The sequence below is a fragment of the Lipophrys pholis genome, assembly GCF_963383615.2.
Source record: "Lipophrys pholis genome assembly, chromosome: 8".
NCBI lineage: Eukaryota > Metazoa > Chordata > Actinopteri > Blenniiformes > Blenniidae > Lipophrys > Lipophrys pholis.
In genome coordinates this window covers 11,714,527-11,728,249 of record NC_137630.1, presented here as the reverse complement: position 1 = coordinate 11,728,249, position 13,723 = coordinate 11,714,527, and the positions used below count along the sequence as shown (strand labels likewise).

General features: G+C 42.4%; 1 protein-coding gene across 1 annotated transcript in view; it reads left to right on the top strand.

Moving 5' to 3' along the window:
• Positions 1-290: 290 nt before the first annotated feature.
• The window catches only part of sema3b (sema domain, immunoglobulin domain (Ig), short basic domain, secreted, (semaphorin) 3B), a 77,929-nt gene continuing 64,496 nt past the window's right edge, over positions 291-13,723 (top strand). Inside the window, exon 1 of the mRNA XM_080469896.1 lies at positions 291-513. The gene's annotated coding sequence lies outside the window, so the exon portion shown is untranslated. The remainder of the gene's footprint in view (positions 514-13,723) is intronic.

Here is a 13,723-nt window from a genome sequence, read left to right as displayed (position 1 = left end):
GAAAGGACAGAAGGGAGAGAGAGACAACAGAGACAGAGAAAGAGTTGGCTGAAAGCAGCTTCTGTCTTCCGTCCCACCCCCTGACTGTCTTCCCCTCCTTTCTGCCCGGTCGGGAGGGAAAAAGAGAGAAAAAAAAAAAGGAAAGGAGTGCAAAGAGAGAGGGAGCCCAGCCGCGCTCGCTCTTTAGCGCAGGACTCAGGAATTCCGGGACCTTTGGAGTTGTGAGCGCGCACACACACACACTCACGCACACATGCCGCTTTTCTCGAGGTGATACAAATCTCAACAGGACACCAGGGAGGAGGAGAGAGAGAGAGAGAGAGAGAGAGAGAGAGAGAGAGAGAGAGAGAGAGAGAGAGAGAGAGAGAGAGAGAGAGAGAGAGAACAGAGAGTATCCCTTTGCAGCCCTTTCCTGTGGAGTATTTGCCCATGATGGCACCTGCCAAGGGGAAAGTGACTCGGAGGGGCTGAGGACTGAAACGGGACACATGCTGAGGAAAGCTGCTGATGAAGGTGAGGAGAAACAAAATCATTGCAGCTCCAGCATCACTCTTTTTCCTTTGTTATTACTACAAGTCAATATATTAGTTTTGTCTTCTATTCAGTCAACATGTGCAGTTTGTATTTACCTTCAAGTGATTCCAATAAATTGAGGTTCTTCCATGTGTCTTTTTGGATGTTGAACTTGGGGAATACCCAGTGTAGGTGTTTGTGAGGATTACTAATATGTGAATTATGTGTGTCAGTTCTTCTGAATTTGTGGTTGTTGGCGATCAGACTGATATCCCCTCCAGGCACAATGGTGTGACTGGACTTGTTATTTCTAGATTGAGCTGAAGCAAGGGAGAACATTTTGTCTGTTTGCTCTGTTCTATTGGGTTTGATCAGTTTGTGACTCAGCTGAGGAGAGTTTGCATGCACACGAGCGTGTGTTTCTTGGAGGTTTCATTTCCTGATGCTTCACCAGTGGAAGTGAAGGGGATTTAGAGGGGAATTATTACTTTAGCCAGAAAGCGTTTTTCATGGTTCTGACTGATAAGTAATACTGATGTGATATTTTCATCTTGGAAGCATCAGAAGCATCTATAAAGACTTTTGGTGCAAGCAGGGTATATTTAACAATAGGGCATTATGTAAATGTTAACAAATCACAAATCAGTGGTTGGTTTGATGCTTTTACGCCTGCTGTTATAGTACTTCATCCTCTCCGTCACATCCTGCTACACTCTGCTACGTTTGTTCTCTAATCTCATTTACTTGTGGGTTGTTTTTTCTGTACGTCTTTCCTTCAATTCCACAACTAGTGACAGCAGCTTATCCCGTGTCACTCCACTTTTAGCTCATCTTTTTTACCTACTGCTATTTCCTCTTTCCTTTATCCCCAGCCCGGCCATTCATCTGCTTTAATCAAACTTTGTGTGTAAATTCTCTGTTATAAATTGGCCCTTTCTCAGGTTTCTCTTTGTTTTGAGCATGAAAGGGCGTATACATGTTTTCAGCCTCACAGGTGTGTTTTCTGTCTGTCATTTCACCTTTTCAGCCCTGTAATCCACAGTCTGACAGCTCTTTATCACCCCAAATCCTTTCTGACCTGCACCCATCCATTAAAATGCTGGTGAACACACACGTTTACCCCTAATTTATCTTTGCACTGGGTGTCCATATGGGTTACATGATAGCTATTGTGTGATGTGGTATCTGAACATAACTGGGACCATAAAGAGTCTCAGTTTAATAATAGTCTGCAGATATGTTGGGATGAGTTTTGACAAAGACCTCCAGTCGTTGCTCGGCTAAGAAATTGCTTCATAGTGGGGAACCACCACTTGAATGAAGCCCTTTTTTCTCTTCAGTTCTTCTTCTTCTTTTTTTTTTTTAAAGAATTTGAGACTCAAAGATGGTACCCGCTCCCTTTATTGAAAAAAAAAAATAAAAAAAATGCTTGCCAATCACAGAAGCCAAACACTTTTATTGCTTCCAGGTTTGCTTGCACATTGTGCAGCCCACTGCACATGGGCGTAAGTGTTTCTGCTCGCCACATATATTTTGCTGGAACAATGGCGTGCAAGTCATTTTTCTTGGATTCTGCGGAAATTTCACAAACACTAAAGGAGTAATAAAACGAGTGAAAGCTGGCGTCTTTTTGCGGACGCAGGTGTTCTGAGTCCAGTTATTCATCAATTTAAAAAACTCATACATGCTTATATGGGTATTTTTTTTGTCCCTTTTAATATTACAAATCCAACAACGCAATGTTGCCGTGGTCACCACTGTTGCCTCAGAGCAGTAGACCTGAGTCTAAATTCTGGGTTTTAAGTGTCTGTGTGGAGTTGTCATGTTCTTCCTGTGCCTCTATTGGATTTTTTTGTGTGTTCTTCCAACAACATAAATGTTAAGTGGATTGGTATCTTCAAACGTTAAACCTGCTCAGTGTGTATTGTGCCTTATATCTACAGTTACTAGGAATGGGCTCCAATTCCTGAAACTGATAATAATGCAGATACAGAAGACTGGTGAAACAGCATCAGTGTAGCAATCAGATGACACAGATGACTTTTGGAGATAAAAAAAAGTTATGTAGCCAATGACCTTTTTAAGTTAGATAATGTCATTTAAGTGACTGAAAGTTAACTTGTTACGTTCTACTTATAGACAAGGGTAACAGTCAAATGCAGCCCTGCAGTATATCCGGAGGCACATGGGAAACTTGTGCTGAGGTTTGAGCCATAAACCAGGTATAACTAAATGGAAAACCCACACTTCATTTAATTTTGAACTGTGCATCTGGGAGACTGAGAGGAAATTGAAGCAGACGCACAACAAATTACCAGCACTTACACCAGTTGGTGGAATAATTCAATTACTTTAGAAAGGGCTAACTGGTAACTGTTACTAATTGCGGATTTTCAGTACATTGCATAACTCTGAAGACCATAAGCCTGGAAATGAAAAGAATGGAGAATTGAACGGTAATTGCCTTGATTGTTTGCAGCCGGCTCCTCATCTCTGGTGAGACTAGCAGCTCCAGTTAACTGCGAATAACTCAACACACCAAAGTGTTCACAGTCATGTTGGGACAGAGGTGTTGTTTCAGAGAAAGCAAATAATCATCACTCAACAAATGAGCTCAATAACGATGTTAATTAAAAAAAAAATACAAGAGAAACATGCAGTGATTGATAGGCGACCAGAACACTTTCACAGTCGGGGAGGTGCAGAGGTACAAGAGAGACCATCCAAAACTCTCAGCCGGGGTTTAAAACAAGAATAATAACAGACAGAATGATACAAGACGAGGTTCTGCAGACAAGAGAAGGCCTGCATGGACACGAGACAAAACAACATGATGAAGTGGTTGCGTGGAGGATTCTGCAGGGAGGGTTTGGAGATCTTGATGAGGAACAGGTGAGACGCATCAGGAGAGCTGAAGGAGAGGAGGATCTGTAGACGCCCCACCACAGACACAGATCTGGACTTCAAAGATGAAACTTGGAATGCAGGACCAGAAGTACAGATGAGAATCTCAACATGAAGGCTAACGTGAACCACCAAATTCTAGAAATAGAGCTATAAAAGCATTTTAAGAAAAGCACACTGACAGAATGCAGCCAGGTTCTAGGTGAGGAGATACATTAAGATTAAATGATGAAACCAAACCAGAATATGCAGCCGAGATGAGACAGAGACTGGAGACAAGTTGAGTTCAGGCAACCCTATCCTACTCGGCATCCAGATCCAGAACTAGGACACGGAGGGTTCAGACCAGATAGACCAGATCCAGGATCAGTTTGACAGTATATATAAGTTCTTCACCTGACCAGAGGATGTGTTGAGAGTCTCAACTTGTTGTTCTAATTTGTATAAAGGAGTAAATTTCAAATCTTCGTTCGTTTCCAGAAATCTGGAAATGATGTGATTGTCCTTGAAGAGTTCAGCAGAGTAAATAATCTTCCATCATTGACACGATTGTGTAGAGGTAATGAAAAGTGTCACCGCATTTTATCCCACTTTGGATTTTCTAAAGGAATCACCTGATGTTTTTTCAGCTCAGAGTCTACTGCTGCTCGTTCTAATTAGGCCGCCCGCTCTCTTTCTGTGTATTTCAAACACACTGCTGATGGTGCATCAGAGCGTTTTTTTCCCAGGATGGACAGTATTTATAGAACAGCGTACATCTAATCGCTCTCACTCGCCTGGTCACAGGTTGCTTGTATGCCATCCTTTTACACCAGAGAGCAGCAGTGTGGACATTTATTTAACCCAATATCTTCTGTGGGTTCAAGGTGGGTCTGCTGATAGGCCAGTGATGAATTGACCACCAAGGTAACTTTATGGGTAAAGGTGTCTGTAGACTGATCCCCTGCCACACCTTCAAACCCATTAACTCCCACCTCAACTCTTCCTCTTTGGAAAAACACATTAACCTTCTTTTTAACCCTTTCTTCAGCTGGAAATATCAACCAGGTCAGCAGACAGAAGCTGAAATACTAAATACATCTCTGTAGGCTGCAGGAGGAAAACCTTTGTCCATTCTTCCATTCTGATTGCTTGTTTGCCTTTTTGTCTGTATGTGCATAAAATGTGTCATGAAGAAAGTACTGATGAGGCTATAGGTGAAGGAGAGAGAGAGAGAGAGAGAGACAGCAAGCAGGCTGCTATGTCAGTTTTCCTTTGTTCGAAATATTTAATGAGTGTCTCTGCTCTCTTGAAATATTGACTTTTTCCCATATAGCCAGAGGGGACAGATGGGAGAGAAGGTTGTTCTCTCATTCAAATAAAAAGCAAAAGGCTGTTAGCATCAAACTTTCATTCGTCTATTTTTATTATTTATTTTTTGTTTTCTCTGTCGATCCTTCTGATTGAAAAAACAACCATGATACTTGCCCTCGACATGGGAGCCACAGCTAATGAGGGTTACACTGTCTGCCTGTATGCGATCGAATGGACGAGATTAATTTGAGCTGATTTCTCCTCTCCTGCAGTACATGAGCTCGACAAATTGGAGACGCCTTGACTTTCTATAAGTGCCTCTATACGGGCTATTGTTTTCATATAGATATGTAAACATTTTAGAAGCAATTTGCATTGAATTGAGTCCTCTCGTGGCGAGATCCCGTCAGAGGGAGCAAAGGACAGCCAAAGGACGTTGTTATGCTTCAGATTAGAGTGAATCTAATAGATCACGCTAATTTAAAATCTAATCTAAAAACACAGATTTAAACATTTGGGCTGGCTAGAAGACTTGGGCATCGTGGAAGATAAAAGATCTTGTGTTATAAAGATGTTATTTGATATGTGTGGATTGCCGGGGTGAATTGGTGGATGGACGCACAGCAAAAGGTTGAAGTAGAGGTCAGTGGTCCCCAATTCATCACAGGTAGATAAAAGCTGAAAGCAACACGTGAACAGAAGTTCAAACTCAGCCTCTAAAGAAGATGAGATCTGAAAGACAGATATCCCACAAATACGCTACTATATGAGGCTTTATAGAATTTTAAAGAACAACGAAGCCAAAGCGAGACATTAAGAAAATAAAAAATGTATGCCCATACTGTTCTCTCTATAGAGGTATACATTCTCGCTGGTCTACATATCCCCCTCTTTCACTTCATTATTTTTTCAACCAGAGGCAGAGATAGCATTGCTCTTTGGATTAGTAATTAAAGGCAATTCATCTCTCACGTGATTAACTCTAAACTCGGGCTCACACTGTTTGCCTCTGCACAGATTTGTACATTGTGGTGTTTAAAATGCAGGTAATCTGAAATTCAAAGATAAAATATTATATTGTGTATATGCAGCAAATGGCATTTGTTGGTGGATGGGAGCCAGACTGGAGCCAGTGGCTGGATGAAGGCATGATGCACATGTGAACTATATTTAATGGCCAGTTAGTTAGATATATTTAATGAGAGTCAGAGATGTACTGTCACCGACAGAACCTACTTCTGCCCAGAAATCATTGAGAGATTAAAATGAACTGTGAGACCAGGAAGCTTGACATTTTGACTCATAATCAAGATACTTTTCCAGACTGAGAAACTGAAGACAAACTCAGCGGTTTGCATTCAGTTTAGCAAATTGTAACCAGGGGAATACTCCTCCCTTTCCCCTTCTTCTGACTCTTGATCAAACAATGGCATGTCCACAAGGACAGTGAACCATGTCAAGGTTTTGACCAGTGAAAGCCCAATGTCTCAGTCAGTTTAGATCAGGAAAAAGCCATGAAATGTAATTTAAAGTAGAACAGTGGATCCTTGCAGCATGAGGCAGCCTTACTAAAGATCACTGTCTGTGCTGCAGGAGAGTTCCCACAACTGATGGAGCATTTTCTATCAATAGTGTCACACCTGTTTGTTTGTCCCACTGTTGGATCTATTCAAGTTCTCCCAAACAAACACACAAACAACCAAATGAAGAAGGAACTGCATCTGAATTCTCTCTTGATTGTCTCGATTGTCTCAATTGTCTCGGTCTACAGAAGTCCCTCCCATTGTCTTTTGATACAGCGCTCACCACAGCAAGTCACTGAAACTTGCACGATAAACTACTTTTATACTGTATGTACTGGATGTCGGGATTCAAACCCTGGTTCGCCAAACTCAAGGTCAATGCTCATCCCTATAGAAAGCTGGTCACCATATATTGGTGTCATCATTCTGATTTTGATAACTTGATGACGGTCTTGATATACAATTAAACAGTCAAGGTCATATTTCCTAGCCTTTCCTTGTCAGAACGTTTTTTTGATGCAGTTCCCTTAAAAATGTGAAGGAAATATATGTAAGGTATGGAAAACAGTGTTTGATAGCCCTGTGCATATTAAAGTAGTGTAATGTGACCATCAGCCAGCATTGCTAGTAAATAGTCATAAATTAGGCCCAAAGCTACAATAAATAGGAGGATGAAGGTAAACTAAACTACTCAGATAAACAATTCCAAGCTCTATAGCGAAACATTTCCAATTCTGAGAGTGTATTACTTATTACTTGAATTATTACTTTTGTTCGGTTTAAAAATGTCCAACGAAAAGTTAGGATATAAAAATGGCACATCGGTGTATTTATCTATACTTTCTTTAATGTCTTTAAGTCCTAAAATATCCTTTATTCACAATATGGAGTTTAAATTTCTCGGGATTTCAATGATTGTACTATAAAGGGTTAACTGTACATAGCTGTCTGAAGTGGTTACAAGCAATAATTAAATCTAAGTAAAAGTAAAATGCCTTTATTCGTTGTTTTATAAAAAAACTAAAAGGGGTGGAAAAAGCAACGATAACCCACCCAGAAAATTGGTCCATCTGTATAAAAACCTTTCTGAAGGAGGGTCCCTCTGGAGTCTCCATTGCACTGTTGTAGAAACATGACAGGCTCTTCAGGATAGGCCCACTCCCTTTGTAAACAAAAACACAGTGATTGGTAGTTAAATCTCCAGAAGGTAAATGTATCTCCAAAGCCTTCACTCATGAGGGCGGGATCCAATGATATGTGCTGAGGATAAACCAAAGAAAAACAAAAACTCCTCACACTAAGCTTCCACACCAGGAAGGATCAAAGTCTGACTTCGGAGGGAGGTCTATTAAGCTTACATATCAGCACAGACGTCGGAAATTCGGGATGTTTATGACAGCATGGCTCCACGTAATCAGATAAGCACAGATTACTTTAACATACTTCTGGCCTGAAGTAAAGGTTCGACTGAGGACGGGCCAGTCGGTTCGAATTCACCATGAGTGAAATGTTCCTGTTAAAAAGATGGATTTGATATTTAGTCTACTGAATAGGACAATCTTTAAACTGTAAAAAAAAAAAAGTTCCTGTTGCTTTTCTTTTAACCCGCAGTACCACAGAACTGGTTTGTTTTGATTCATGTCAAATAGCAAAAATAAAAAATATATTGTATTACTCATGTTTTACATCACCGCTTTGGCTGTTATGGGGGTTTAACACCCAAGTCTCTGCGAAGGGGAGTCCTTCATAAATACATCATACGTAATGGGGAAAAATTGCTAAAATGTCCTGAAGGCACAGCTATGAGGAGTCTCAAATCTGAAGGGATTTGTGTTTTGTGTCAGATGTAATGAATTATTATAAAAACAGTTTGGCCGAGGCACACCCTGATGTCCTCGCACTGTGACAGGGATTCACCCCGTATACATTACAGATGTGCCAAATGGGTGTTGTGGTTGTTTAGCAGCGTCTGCAAGGAATCTTTGACTGCTTATTTCGGGCTGGTTGTTCACACGAGAGCATTTTCATGTGAAAACAGAAAACATCTTGTGTTTTGGGTGTCTGTTTACACAACTACGCCACGGCAAACGCAACGCACTACAGCCATAGTAAATAGTTCGTCTGCACATGTGCGAGTCGATGGACAATAACAACAACGGGACTTATTCTATTTGGTTACTTATTGTTACTTATTGTAGTTGGAAGGATTTAACCACCACCCCTTCTTCACCACAAGGCATATAAATTGACATTAAGTGTTTTACTATGTGAACTAAAGGGTCATTTTTGGGCTTGAAATTGTATATCGTAAAATTCTCTGGAAAAAGAAGCAATTCATTGTAAAATATAAACATTCAGATGCTTTTGAGGGGGAAATTGAAGGTGAACAGTACATTTAAGAGAACATTTTACTCTAGTTTGATTCACGGTCGTTTCAGTTGCATTTTGGAAGTGTTCGTTCCATGGATGGCATGGTAGTGATTGTGGTTGGCACCACACAGCAAGCTTTAAATGTTGTATTTTGATTGTGGGAGTCCTTTCAAGAAAACTCATGCAGGCACCGGAAAATACAATAAAATGAGGATACAATGCATTTTTAAATATCGATTTTAAATTGGCTGTGTGTGTGTGTGTGTGTGTGTGTGTGTGTGTGTGTGTGTGTGTGTGTGTGTGTGTGTGTGTGTGTGTGTGTGTGTGTGTGTGTGTGTGTGTGTTGTGAGTAACCACCTCTTTCTTTGTGAGCTTTGGGCAAAAGGGTCCTGGAAGTTGCCAGTTCATCAGTGTTCGCTGGAACATCCTCCAGACCACAGTCTGTGTAGAATACGGATGTGTGGATGTTCTTTCAACCATCACATTGTTATTCTTGGCTCAGCTCCTGCTTCATTTCATACTGACTTTTTACCAAACCGAGCCTGAAACATGATCACAATCAATCAATTAAATATTTGTTGAATGTGTCATAGCAGTTTTATCCATATTTAGTCGTATGTAAGTCAGGCACTAAAAGAGTCAACCACAAACAGCACAACGGTAAATGACCAACATTTGATAGGACACACACATTCCCTTCTTAAAAGGCTTCTTTTACCTTCCTCCTCCTCTACTTTAAAAACACCAACATGCACACATGCACCTTACTGTCTCTCTTAATTTCTTCTTCATTCTTCCTCGGATGCTCTGGCCCATGTATTGCCGTTGCAGAATGGCTCCTCCTTAGCCAGACTGACCCGTAATTGCACCCTCGATGTGTGTAGATGTGTGCGAGCCTGTCAGGCTCAGGCGGTGTGTGAGTTAGGACTCCCGGTCCGTCCCGTCCCATCACCTTGAGCAGTCATGCAGTATTGAAGGTGAGGTGGAATTAGGAGGCTTTACACGGGAAGATAGGAAAATAACGAGATTCTCACCATCCCTAACACACACACACACACACACACACACACACACACACACACACACACACACACACACACACACACACACACACACACACACACACACACACACACACACACATTATCACACGCGCACACCGGCAGACACCCCTATAGTTTCAGGAACTTGCACTGCCTGTCAACACACACACACACACACACACACACACACACACACACACACACACACACACACACACACACACACACACACACATTATCACACGCGCACACCGGCAGACACCCCTATAGTTTCAGGAACTTGCACTGCCTGTCAACACACACACACACACACACACACACACACACACACACACACACACACACACACACACACACACACACACACACACACACACACACACACACACACACACACACACACACACACACACACACACACACACACACACACACACACACACGCTGTGTCCCAAACAGAGAAGTGCTTGAGGGGCTTATGCAGAGGATTTTGCTGTTCTGCAGTGTGCCTGTCAGATAAGGACGAAGACGCAGGCCTGCCTGGTGACACGCCACTGAGCGCGTGCGGTACAGTGTCTTCGCCTTCCCCTTACCTCTTTAACCTGTCACTCAAGAGGCTGCCACCCTCTACTGCTGCTGGTGATGATACAGGGCCTCTCACACACACACACACACACACACACACACACACACACACACACACACACACACACACACACACACACACACACACACACACACACACACACACACACACACACACACACTCCAATGAATTCCCTCATACATTTTCTGACTGCTTGCTTTAGCCTGGACCAACCTGCTTTAATGAGACCACTGGAGAGCATCCACCACACTGATGCTGCAGTATTACACACATTAGAAACAGACTTGATTTCTTTCTCACTATCCTCATTATCTTTACTTGCTTATTTTAAGTTGCTTTTTTTTTTTTTTTAATCAACCTTTAACTTTCCTTCCCTTCCTCTCCGGTATCTTCTTGGGCAGTCCTCCCTTCTTTTCTCTCTTATCCCCTTTGTAACCCTCCTCCTCCTCCTTCTCCTCTCCACCTGTAATGCTGCTTGCTGTTGTTCGGCAGCTGCTCCCAAATCACACATGGAAAAATAAAAGACTTCAAGAAGTAGAAAGCAGCGCAGAGACGGAATTAACAAATCACATCACTGTATACAGGTCATTTTCTCCCTGTTTGTATTATTTTCATTTCTGATAGCAGTGATTTTGCGCATTGATCTGGTCCATTAATGAGCATCTTGGTAAAGATATGGCACGCTGCCAGAGCACTCCAGTCTCTTACCAGCCTCACTCCTTTCACTTTTATTAGATCTTGCAGTGCAGCTGTGGCCACATCTTCACCATCAGCCCTTTATTCATCATCACAGCTCGAACCCAGTGGTCACTGTCATCTTTTCAATCAGAAAATATGTTTTCTGACAAAATGGACACTTTGTCCGTCTGACTTCTTTTTCTATGGATATTGAAACAGTATATGTACATTGACATAGATTGAGTCCAAATTGGCATAGACATATACAAGCTCAGAATGAACTGAAATCAATCGCAGACTTGATCAATGGACCTTTATTAATCCACTCACATAGTGATAGTAACAAACATCCTGCATCCTCCCATCCATTTGGCAGTCAGTTTGGAGCCAGAACCAAGACAGAAGACCAACCTGCTGTACCTGTTTGACTATTTTTGCATTCACTAATATTTCAGCGATTTTGTGTAATATATTTAACGATGAACAGCATAGGTCATTGCGTAGACTCAGACTGGGCATAGTGAACTGCTTTGATTAGTCTTCCTCCATGTTGAGATCAAACAAAGACTTACAGTTTGGCTTGATAAGATTGTGTATCTCTTCTTGGGTGGGTACATTTAAATGGACTCCTTATGTGTCTACATGTAAGATTTGTGCAATGCCAAGCAAGTTTAGGGGTTTCCATTTTCAACATATTTACTGCTTTCCTATCCGCCCACCATCCCATGAAAACAGTCCTGCCTACGCCCTTGGCCTGTCCCGTCTCAACCCGTCACCTCGCCAACACCCCACGCCCACCACCACCACCTCACTCTTGACTACCACCATCCCCCCAGCCCTGCAGTCTCCTGGCAGCTCCTCCAGGCAGGCTAATTGACTCGGTCCCAGGAGGGGGGGGGATCATGCCATATTTCTAATTTGGCTTCCCCTCCTCCAGATAAAAGCTACATCCCTCCATTCTTCAACCCCCCCTCACTCTAAAAGCCTCAGCCACTATCAATCTATGACTTCATTTATTAGTTTTCATTGGATTAATTTATTATTGCACACTCTATATGAGGAATTATCTTTTAGTGTCTTTTAGGTTTACGGCTTCTCTTTTTCCTCATGCCGTCAGTCTGCATGACTGCCAGTCCCAAATACAGACATTATACACAACTGAATACATGAAAGGACCCAGACACACACTCACAGAGCACAGCACCCCGCCTTTGCTCACTATGGGGTTCACCTTCAGAGAGCTGCCATATCCACAAACCGCACCTGGGGACTGTGATGGGCGTGTCTCAATGTGTGTGTGTGTGTGTGTGTGTGTGTGTGTGTGTGTTTGTGTGTGTGTGTGTGTGTGTGTGTGTGTGTGTGTGTGTGTGTGTGTGTGTGTGTGTGTGTGTGTGTGTGTGTGTGTGTGTGTGTGTGAGTGTGTGTAGGCGCACGAGCTAGTGTCAATAAACCAAGCTGTATTACACTAACAAGCAGACAGATGGAGAACAAAGAGATTTTGTTTCTGATAATCAGAATCCGCAGAAATGATGAAAAGTCTTCCACTTCTCCAATCAAAGCACAAGAAGATGCATTTATAGTTTTTGGATGCAGTGATTGGTGATTTTGTAATCACTGTATTTGTTTGGATACTGGGCGTGCGTGCGTGCGTGGGTGCGTGCGTGCGTGCGTGGGTGCGTGCGTGCGTTTCCAAAACACAAAATCTGAATCAAAGTTGTGTGTGTCTGCAGGACAGACGTGGAGTGATAGAATACAACGCCTGATAATAAATACACAGTATTACACGCAAATCCACAGCTGTACAGTACGATGGAATCCTGGCAGATTGTGTGTGGGGAAGCACGTTTGGTATGTCGTGGAAGCTGTGGAAGTTAACGCGAGAACATTTTCAGATGGACAGATCGGTATTTTAGCCGGAGGCTCGGGGTCGGCTGGTGTTATGGAAAAGATATTTGACAAGCAGGGGGCTGTTACCTACGGCGCAGACTGTGGAAAGACTTCAGGCCTGAGGAGAGCAAAATGTATCCCCGCTCCAAAACAACTAGGAAGACTTATTGTTTTTTTGTAGTTGCTTTTTGTGGACTCGTCAAGTGAGGTATTTTGTCTTTTCATCTCACCAAAGTGTCAATGTGCCCCGAGGTTAGAGAAGCAGACTTAGGATCACAGGTTTGAATCCCACCGCAGACAAGTCACCACTGCGCGTCCTCAAGGAAGACCCTTGACCCTCGCTGCTCCCCGGGTGCTGCACTGTGTCAGCCCACCTCTCCCAGCGTATATAATTAAGGTTAACTTTGCATAGGGTGGGTTAAATGCAGAGAAGTAATTTCCCCAAGGGGATCAATAAAGTATGCTTTCTTCTTTCTTCTTCTTCTTCTGTGTCAGACAACAAGAAATAATAGTTTGTGTTCAGTTGTAGGAAAGCAATGGTGGATTTTTCCTTTTAGTGGCATGGCATGGGCAGTTGATGACTCTTAGGCCACATGGATCCTCCATCCAGATCGTTTGGAATTGAAAACGTAATTTCAACCACATTTATACCTGATTTGGTGAAAAATGAGGATGATTTGTTTTCTGTCCCTTCGCAACTTTCAGAGTCGTCCGTCCCTTTTCTAGAGCCGTGTTTAATCAGTCTGTTAGCACTTCTACTCCTGTTTACAGGAAATGAGTTACTTTGATCCATTTCTTTGGGCACTTTCTTATCATAGGGCAGTATTGTGATTAATGCTGCTGATCAGAGACAAGAGCAGGCAACAAGGTGCTATTTTTGGATAAGATGTTCAGCTACGGTGCCA